At 39.3% G+C, this 9,824-nt stretch overlaps 1 long non-coding RNA gene across 1 annotated transcript; it reads left to right on the top strand.

Annotated features, from left to right (window-relative positions):
* Positions 1 to 356: 356 nt before the first annotated feature.
* On the top strand, positions 357 to 4,638 carry LOC121813099. Its single transcript, XR_006053512.1, has 4 exons — positions 357 to 664; positions 2,961 to 3,134; positions 4,450 to 4,478; positions 4,590 to 4,638. It is a non-coding gene; the product is annotated as an uncharacterized LOC121813099 (long non-coding RNA).
* Positions 4,639 to 9,824: the final 5,186 nt, after the last annotated feature.

The raw sequence follows: 9,824 nt of genomic DNA, 5'->3' as shown, positions 1-9,824 counted from the left end.
CAAGATTCCTGAGATATCCTATTTTGAGTATAATGTAAAATGATCCTGAGTCCAACTTTTCATTTTAGCACTGTGGCGTTAACAGACACAGCAGCACTTCCAAATCATATTTAGGATTTAAGATGACATAGCAGCAAGACACACCTTCATTGCATCTCCATTGAAAGTGGGGTATTCAAACTATTAACCAGTTTATAAATTGTGTTGATAGGACAGGAAAAAACAGACTTAATTAATAAATAGTTTCAGACTTTTCTTGAATGTTGTCACCATGTTTAGTACAGGAAGAAATGTTAAAAACTGGAAATTATGGTAAATGGCCTGTATTTATATAGCGCTTTACTAGTAAGTAAAAAGAAACAACAAACAACAAAATGACAACCACAGAAATGATAAACTCTTGCACTTTCCTTCAGAAAAGGAAAAAATGTTTTTTCTTCAGAATAACATGTTTTTATTATTATATTATATTTGCAATTATGTGTCAACACAGACTTCCTGATGTTTATATTTATGGGCAACGGGGTGGAGCTGTGGCCTCAGCTCTGACGTCAGACCGCTCCCATCTGAGAGAGCTGCACCTGATTTCAGTCACTGTGCTGGAGCCAGCAGATGAACTTTTTGCTTGTCTGGGGCATCCAAACTGTAGACTGGAGACACTCAGGTCAGTTAACTGAAACTGAATCTGTTGTTATTTATAAAGTTATTTCACTAATATGTAATCCAACTCCAGTAATGTAGGATGGAGGACAGGGATGCACCAATCCAACATATTTATATACATATTTAATATGGTACCTTGGCTTCACCACACCAAGACTTGGATTTTAGTAGGTGATTTTGGAGACTGTATAATGAATGTATGTGTATAAACAGTCAAGCCCATAATTATTTAGAGCACTCGTTGACTTAAAAGTTACCTTTGTTCAACCAGGTATTTTTCTTTAGTTGGATGTAACGTGAGTTAATAGTACATTGGTGAATGTTTTTTAAAACCAAGTCAAGCCACGCGGTCTTTCTTAATTTATTTTCTTAGAAGCCTCTGTCTCAAAATTTATGTGTGGACTCACGCTTAAATATTTATGCGCTTTTAGAATTCAAATCCACAAGGTTTTTTCTTTAGTTGCGAATCTGGTTTTATCGAAAGAACAGATAGCTTTTAGCATTTTATACTCAATTGATTATTAGGATATTATTACTATATTATTATGTACATAGTTATTGACTTAATTATTATATTATTATCACTTATGATGTATGTCAATAGTGAGGAAAAATCAAAGTGCACCAGGTTTTTCCAAAATTACTCATTACCTCATCTTGCAAATTCTAACAACCAAAACAAAAACTGTCACAGTCACTGGAAAATCCAAATGTCTTATCTTCCAAAATACGTAAAAATGTTCACGTGAATGTATACAGGGATAAGCATCGCTGATCGCAAATCTTGACTAGATTGGCCAAGACTAGCGCTGCTAATGCTTTCTTAAAATCTCTCCCTCTTGTCAATAATCAGTGGCTTCCTGCACGTAATGCAGATTCTCGTGGCAAAATCTGGGCTAAGAACCTTATGCCTCCTCAAGGCATCAAAGAGCTATTGCGTGTCGCCAGAAGAGTACTGCAGAAGAACTGTGTAACTTGTGGCATTCGTGTTAGGATAAAAGGTAACACGTATACTTCTAATAAAATAGTTTTTTAAAGTTTCGACAGTAACGGCTGTCACATGTTGCATAAAGGTACTCTTACTATTCAAAAAGGTACAAAGCTTTTTAGCACTGTGGAAACTCTCAGAGAAACATTGTTTGATAATCAATAAGAGTGATCACCGTGTGTTCTGGCCAGGTGTATGATGGTGTAGATGCTAACTGGAGGAGGTGAAAGTTTAAAGTAGATTCATCCGAGGATCACGCACCTCAAATTCCTAGGTGTATACATTCTGCTGATTGGCTTACCCTTGACTGGTATGTCTCAATTCTCCAACGGATAGCTTGTGACATTTCAGTCTTGTGCTGGGGTTATCTACACATTGAGGAATCGGCCTTAACTCGCGAAGTAGAAGGAAGCACAATCAAAAGGGATACAAACTTTTGCACTAATGCTCATGCATTCTGGACAAAATGAAGACAGAAAATTTACTGGTCTTGCTGTTGTTAGTCAGTGGTTTACTATGAATAGACAAAGAAGATACAGAAAAAAGAATCCAGTTATTCGAGCTAGCATGATACAGCTGTATTACAGTTTTCATACTCTTGGTCATAAAGACAAGAGAGATGGCAATTTCACAACTCCCAAAAGAACACCATCCCCACTTGTCAAAGACAACATTGTATGAACTAGGTGAAAATCAGGTACACTGTCTACTTTGGGGTGGGGTGATTGTCTCTTCACAGCCAGTGGAAACCCACCTGCCTGTGACTGCATGAACTTCTTAATATCTACAAGAGTTTAATACAATGGAACCACAACTCTAGTTGAAATGGTTATGTTAGTTTTGGTTATAGGTTGGGTTCTCTTGTAAGCTCAGCCAAAACACCTGCCATCCGTTCAACATGATGGAGTTTTTATTTTCGAACCAGTGGGAAATATGATGCATGACGATTTTTGTTTTTATATTTTTTACTCTCTCTTTCTCCAAACCATCTATTTCTCTGTTCCAAAATGTGAGCCTTGACAATAGCACGAGGAGCTCTTCTATGTTGTGCCATGCTGTTTCTATGGAGTGTGTGGACTTCTCCCAGTTATTGATAGAGATCTGAAGCAGTAAACACTAAATCATGTCACAGTCGCACAATATAGTTGGAGTTTGAACTGTTTAAAATGGGAGAGTTTGACTTTGAGGAATGAACGCAGTTTTTTGGTAAGGGTGTTACTAACAGAAGTTTGACAATACCACAGTGAGTTGCCCATGGTCCAACTTTTGTATAAATGAACACTTTGTAACTCACATGATTGTTATTCAGCTTTGAGAACGTCACTTTGTCAGAGAACAGCTGTGCTGCTCTGCTCAGTGCTCTGAAGTCCAACCCCCCCTATCTGAAACGTCTGGATCTAATAGGATGCAACCTGGAGGGCGCAGGGATGAAACAACTGTATTATTACCTGGAGAGTCCACACTGTAAACTACAGTTTAAAAGGTCAGTTTACTTGACTTAGATTATGAAGGAAAAATATTTCTTTGGTTTCTGTTTATCGGTGTCTGCAGAAAACAATATCACACATACAAAAAGAATACGGCTGTGCAGAAGGTTGACTTTGTGATGATCCACAGTAACAAAATAACAAAGTTACTGCACAATGCACATTTAAAGGTCTTGTGTCCTAACACTTTATGAACTTTTAATTTCACATGTCCCCAGAATCATTTTAAGTAGCAAGGTGACCTCACTCAGGTGGAATTCAGGCTTTATAAGGAGAGATAGAAGTGACACTGTAATTAAAACTAATCTGTCGCTTTTATTAGTCCTAAGGTACCGCAAAGGACGTTTACACAGCCATATCACGCCATTCAACACTTACTATATCAAACACTGGTCAGAATCTCTTGACCTACAGCCACTGGGCACTGACGACGACTGCTGAACTGCCACTCTGGCAACGGTAAGTCTTCCAACACAACGAGCCAGATGTCAAGCTTTCGGCTACGAGCTGAACTATGATTAAAGCGACTCAAGTCTGAACACGTCACTGGACCAACAGAAAGAGGAACGACAGTACAGATGCTGTTTTAACATTTGCATGCCAGTAGAAACGTCCTATCAATCTGTGGACTCAGCTCAACACTGGAATGGGCTCCACGTGGAAAGTTCTCATTGGCCAGTCATATCGCTAGGCAAAAGAAGGACTACATGCTGGCTACCGAGCTGAGACGACTTGTTCAAGGGAAACGTCTGAATCCGAGACCCGCGAGATCACTTCCACTAGGACACAGATAAGACAACACATAGTAAGTATCTTTGTGAATGACATGGCAGCTGTGTTAACTCCTTCGAGTAGGCCATGAACTCACTAACGAATACTGGAATGGACTCTCCGACGACTTCTTGCGAAATACACGGACATAAGTGGCTTTAATGCTTCAAATAGCTTATAGGCCATGGTTGACGATAAGAGTCAAATCAATATACCTTTGTTTGAACGGTAAGGTGGGGCTGTGATACATGTATTAAGCTGTCACTCACGAAATCAAATTATGATATGCTGAAAACATTGTTACTGAAAACAGATGAACTGTAAATGTGGCTGTATCAAAATAAAAAAAATTAGGAAATGTTATTTTTCTCACATTCACAATAGTAGGCTGCTCACTTCTTGTTGGACCTCCATCCTCCACAGGTTACACCAAGATGTTTATTTTGACTTTAGTGTCTTTTCTCACTTTGTTAACACAAAGATGTAACAATTCATTTTTCTGCTACCTGTTTTTGATCCTGTCTCCTCATTTTCCTGCAGAGTGACTTCAGTTTAGACACTGCACTGTGGTGAGTAATCTGTCTTTCTATATGGCATTTAAATTAATATTTACCCATATTTATCATGTTTGATGAGACATGTGCATTAGTTGTCTCACACAAAGCGCTTTACATATCCAGTCATCCACACACTGGTGATGGCAAGCTACATTGTAGCCACAGCCACCCTGGGGCGCACTGACAGAGGCGAGGCTGCCGGACACTGGCGCCACCGGGCCCTCTGACCACCACCAGTAGGCAACGGGTGAAGTGTCTCGCCCAAGGACACAACGACCGAGACTGTCCAAGCTGGGGCTCGAACCGGCAACCTTCCGATTACAAGGCGAACTCCCAACTCTTGAGCCAATCGACTCTATGACACGTTGTAATACACTTTTATCTGTCAATTTTACTGGGTGAACAATTTCTCATTGGTAGTTTGATTAAGTGATCCGGAGCGTATTTATTTCCAGTGCGCGCTGTCTAGAATATCATGTTCAGATGAAAGCAGTGTGCTCAGTACTTTGATTTAGATGGGATATGCATTTTTCTTTTGCAGTTTTAATAAGATATCTTGGTTACCAGTGCACTGGAGCGGACTCATGTTTGTAACTATTTTGAATCCGTAGCTCAGCAACAGTAAGCTACCATCAGATTACCTTTCAATGTTAAATCCGATGAGTTTTTGTTAAGCATTTAATCCTGTTTTACTACAGTTTGATCGCTCATATAACACTCCCGAGAGGCTTGCTGCACAGTGTGAATGATGTGTTCATACTCTGCTTCCTCAGATGCAGTGGGAAAATGCAGCATTGGCACGACCATTGTGGAGAATGAGATGAAGGTGCATTGTTAGTCATCCGTTCCTACCTCAAATGCTTCCCCGGCATACACCAAATGCTGCAAACTCATAAAAGCAGCACACAAAAACATAATATTCCAGAAACACGCTTTGCCGATCCGATCAGCTGTTCATAACACTTCCTACGTTGGAATAGACGTCAGCGACGAACTTTTGCATGTCCGCCATTACCTGCCCGAAACCGGAAGTGACGTCATTTTCGCGGAAATGTAGTTTTTTTACCTCAGGGCCTATACTCGTTTTTTAAAAGTTATGTTTGACTTTATGACTTTCTGTGTCGTTTTCTGGGATGCTTAGGACTCATATTGCACTGCTGGAAATAGTTTATTTTGATGCATATGCTGTTTTCCCCTTGGGCAACTTCTACCCTCAGCTCAGCTTCTACCATCGCTCACATTGGTTTGGCAGAGATTCCTTCCAGACTTCTTCCATTTAATGATGATGGCAACTTCTGTGCTCACTGGGACCTCCAGTGCTGCAGAAATTGTTCTGTACCCTTCCCCAGATTTTTGTTTACATGAAATTGTGTCTCAGAAGTCTACATAAACTATTCATTTGACCTCTTGGCTTGGTTATGGTCTGTCAAGTATACGATAATAATCAAATCATAATAACTTATATAAAATCATCACCAATCAAATAAATTTTCCACAGGTGGATTCTAATCAAGCTGGGAAAGATTTGACGAACAATCAAGAGATGCACCAAAACAGGATTCACGTGAGCTCAATTTTTAGTGCTGATGCAAAGGTTGTACATACTCGCATGTTAACAAATAAATTCATCCATTTTGGAATAAAGCTGTAACATGACAAGTTGTGGAACAAGTGAAGTGCTTTCAAATTTCAGGATGCTCTGTGTGTTTTTGTTTATTGCCTTACTGCTTATAAAACGTTTAAAATGAATTTCTATATATGTTTGAACAAAATACATTTGTCAGCAAAAGTCAATCTGTAGAGGAACAAATATTTATATGATGTGAGAATAACAAGACAAATACATGTACAGCAAACATATTAAATATCCGTTTATTATCTCCTCAACCTGCATTTTATAGGCGGTCTGGCGACAAGAAAACATATATAAAATACTTGTCACGACCAGTCTAGGTTAGTCTATCTCTAGGTAGGCTGTGCTGCGGCTGGGCATCGTGTGTGGGCAATGGTAATGCGGATTTCGTGTTGTTGCAAATTCCTCCTATATTTAGATGTCGCTGCCCTTTAACTTGACGTGTTAGGAAATAATCGATCTGATGAAAAACTTGTCAAGTTAAGAGTTCACTTTAGAGAATAAGAAAATTCAAGAAAGAGGATTTTGTGGATAATTAGCTGTGATTGAGACTTGCAACAGACAGTTAATAATCTTGAGAGTTCAATAAATTAATAATATTTAATACGATCTCTCTTTTTCTCTTTCACATTTCTAACTTCATTTTTTTTCAGATCCTTTTGGGTGTGCCTTATGGTCAACACTCCAATTGCCGATTGAAGTTTTGTTAACATTTGCAATTTCAGTAGCAGTGAAACTCTTCTAGCTTCATAGTCTGTCAAAGTTCCAAACCATAAACAATCGAAATGCGCTACGTAAAATCAGGATAGCACGGTCGTGTGTTATTGGTACCATTATTCAGCAGTGATTCCCAGCCCTGCTCACTGGCTGCGCTGCTGTAACAGCAACCGAGGTCCTCTGAATAATATATATACTTAGTTTATATTTAAATGTGACTAAACATTGGACAGAAGCAGAGTCTCACACGGTGAACTTCTCGAAGGGCCTCAGACAATGAGCCGAGGCAGACCGAGAGAACGCTGTAAAAATGCTGTAAAAACTAAAGTGCCTTCAAACATCAGAAAATACATGACATGACCGGGCGTGTCCACAGCTGTAAAAATAAATGCTTCAAACCAGACATAAACAAACTGTCAGCTGTAATAAAGAGAAGAGCCGCTCAGCTGCTGGAAGCTGCCGCAGCTCAAACACATACAGATGGAAAGAGAGCGAGGCGTTTTATCTGCTGAGCATGTTGAGATTTAGGACATTTATGTTTAACTTAACAGGTACTTGGAGGGATGTTTTTATTGATAAACCGAGACGAATACCTCAATCCTTGACTTGTGGAGATGTGTTTTTTGAGCCATCATGATATCAGTTAAGAAAAGAAAAGCAGTTTGATTTTGGACATCATGTGTCAAGTTACGCCACAAATGTCAGAAATCAAATTGCTTTTCTTAACTCGGACATAGTAACAAAACATTAGTCAGGCCTGTGCAGCATTTTAGGCAGAACTTTGCAAAACACAAAATAAGAGACAAACACCTACCACCAGCAATCACAAACTCAATTCTATACCAGGTTTCAGTAAATAAGAAGACCCCACAAACACAGAACAAGATAACTCGAAAACGCCACAAAACATCAAAGCAATACAAACTCAATTCTATACCAGGTTTCAGTAAAGTTAAAAAGGGCCTGCAGACAAAGAAATAAGTGTGTAATACGAATTCCAATGAAATAAACAAGACAAAGGCCAGACATAAATTGAAGGCAAGGTTATACAAACAGAACTAGAATGAAATAAAAATAATAATAATAATTGAAAAGCGTAAAAACAATTTACTTAAATTTAAAAAAAAAAGGCAAATCATCTTTCCCCGACACAACAAGGTGTTGGTTTAATGAGGCAACACAACACGCATTTAATTGAAGAGGTTTCATTTAATAAGTGCTAGCTGTGGGAAAGTAATATGATGCTTAAACATGTAAAAATGCATATAGAGGAACCACACAAAGCATAAAGATCATGCCTAAACACATTTAATACCGAGTCTGTCTGAATTCAGCTAAACTGTTTTGACAAAATGCTGCTAATAGAACGGAAAGGAAGCACCTATAGACTGCGTGCAATGCGCGACTAAACACATTTAATCCCCTTGATGCCGTGTAGAAAGCTAAAGCCATCCGTCGTTCATAAGTTTACCAGTTCTCGAGTCTGACTAATCGTTGAATCGTTCAGATACTTAAAAATGTTTTGAAACTCAAAACATGATGCTAAATAGAACGCGAAATGGAGCAACCGTCCGCTCTTCTTACCTCCCGACTCTAAAAACAATTAATTTATTTCTCTGCCTCACTGAATTTATAATCAATTGATACATAATCCACATGCATGCTACGAGGAGTCCGTCGTTTGTGCAAGCAGCTGACGACCCAATATGCAACATCTTCACCCTTTTAAGCTTATCTACAACATATAAAATATCCTGGGCGTGCAAATCAGGCTTCAACCTCCAACTATTGTAATATTAGTCGCTAAGTGCCGAGAAAATAATTTCCTGGCTACAGCGGCCGTGTAACATGTATCTCCAGGCTTCAACTTCTACATATCACGGCTGAACAATGGCGTGATGCGTGTGTGTGTATACATAGCTTCAGATGGAGTGTGTGTGTGTGTTTGTGTGTGTGGGTGGGTGGGTGTGTTGGTGTGTGATTCTCAGTCAGCTGCAGACAGCAGTGTGTCTGAGCTCTCATGTTTATCAAAGAGAAGCAGTTATATCTAAGAGCCCTGGATGGCCTTGTGCTGCCAAAGCCAATCACAGTTACATGCGATTATTTGTGTGCGTGCGTGCGTGTGTGTGTGTGTGTGTGTGTGTGCATGTGTGTTTGTATGAGGGGAAACAAGCTTATTATTTCACTGAGAGGTGAGGTGGCATAAGTAAAATTAGGGGCAACATGCTCAAAGTGTGTGTATGACTATTTCTGCAAACATGTGATACAAAATGATGAAGGCACAGTATGTGATAGTGTTCTGTTTCTGTTAAAGAGTTCAATGTTGGATGAATATATTATTAGTAAGTATTTGATTTATGGTGACTTCCAGTAGCAACATGTTGATGTACATATGGGAACAAGTTAATATTCCAGCACCCACTACCACCCAACACAAACACCCTCATTACAAGAACAGCACACACTACAACCCATCTTAACATCCAACACCCATCACCATAAGAACCAAAAAGAACAAACAACACCATCACCGACCACAAACCCACAACAACACCACTATATCGAACTTAGACCACTGCACAAACCCATCTAAACGCACACAACAACACTACTAAACTTCATGAGTGTATGCACTCACTCCAAGAACCGTATAATTATAAATATGAGCGTGGTGAAAGTTGGGCAGCACGCTAACGTATTTTGTCCCTCTGTGTGCTCGTAAGGGTCTGACCCTTTCACTGGTTTGATTTTTTTCCTCGTATCTTTTCTTTGACTTTTCATCAAGTCTGTCTTTGTACGGACCGGCATTGTTCTCCTTCGTTTTGTACATACCTTTTTGGGGGGCAAAGAAAAAGCAAGAATTTATTGGAACCGAAGAATGAACGTTTTGCGGTGCTGCAAATGCTTGCATTTGATGCAGGTACTTGGATTGTTTTGCCACGAGTTCCCGGCATGCAATGCGCGAAAGTCACGTGGTCTGTCAATCTCTATATATATATATATATTTT

Source organism: Haplochromis burtoni, unplaced genomic scaffold (genome assembly GCF_018398535.1).
Source record: "Haplochromis burtoni strain Fernald_Lab_line unplaced genomic scaffold, NCSU_Asbu1 Contig_1136, whole genome shotgun sequence".
NCBI lineage: Eukaryota > Metazoa > Chordata > Actinopteri > Cichliformes > Cichlidae > Haplochromis > Haplochromis burtoni.
Note: the sequence above shows the minus strand (reverse complement) of the source record. Positions and strands in the feature narration are given on the sequence as shown.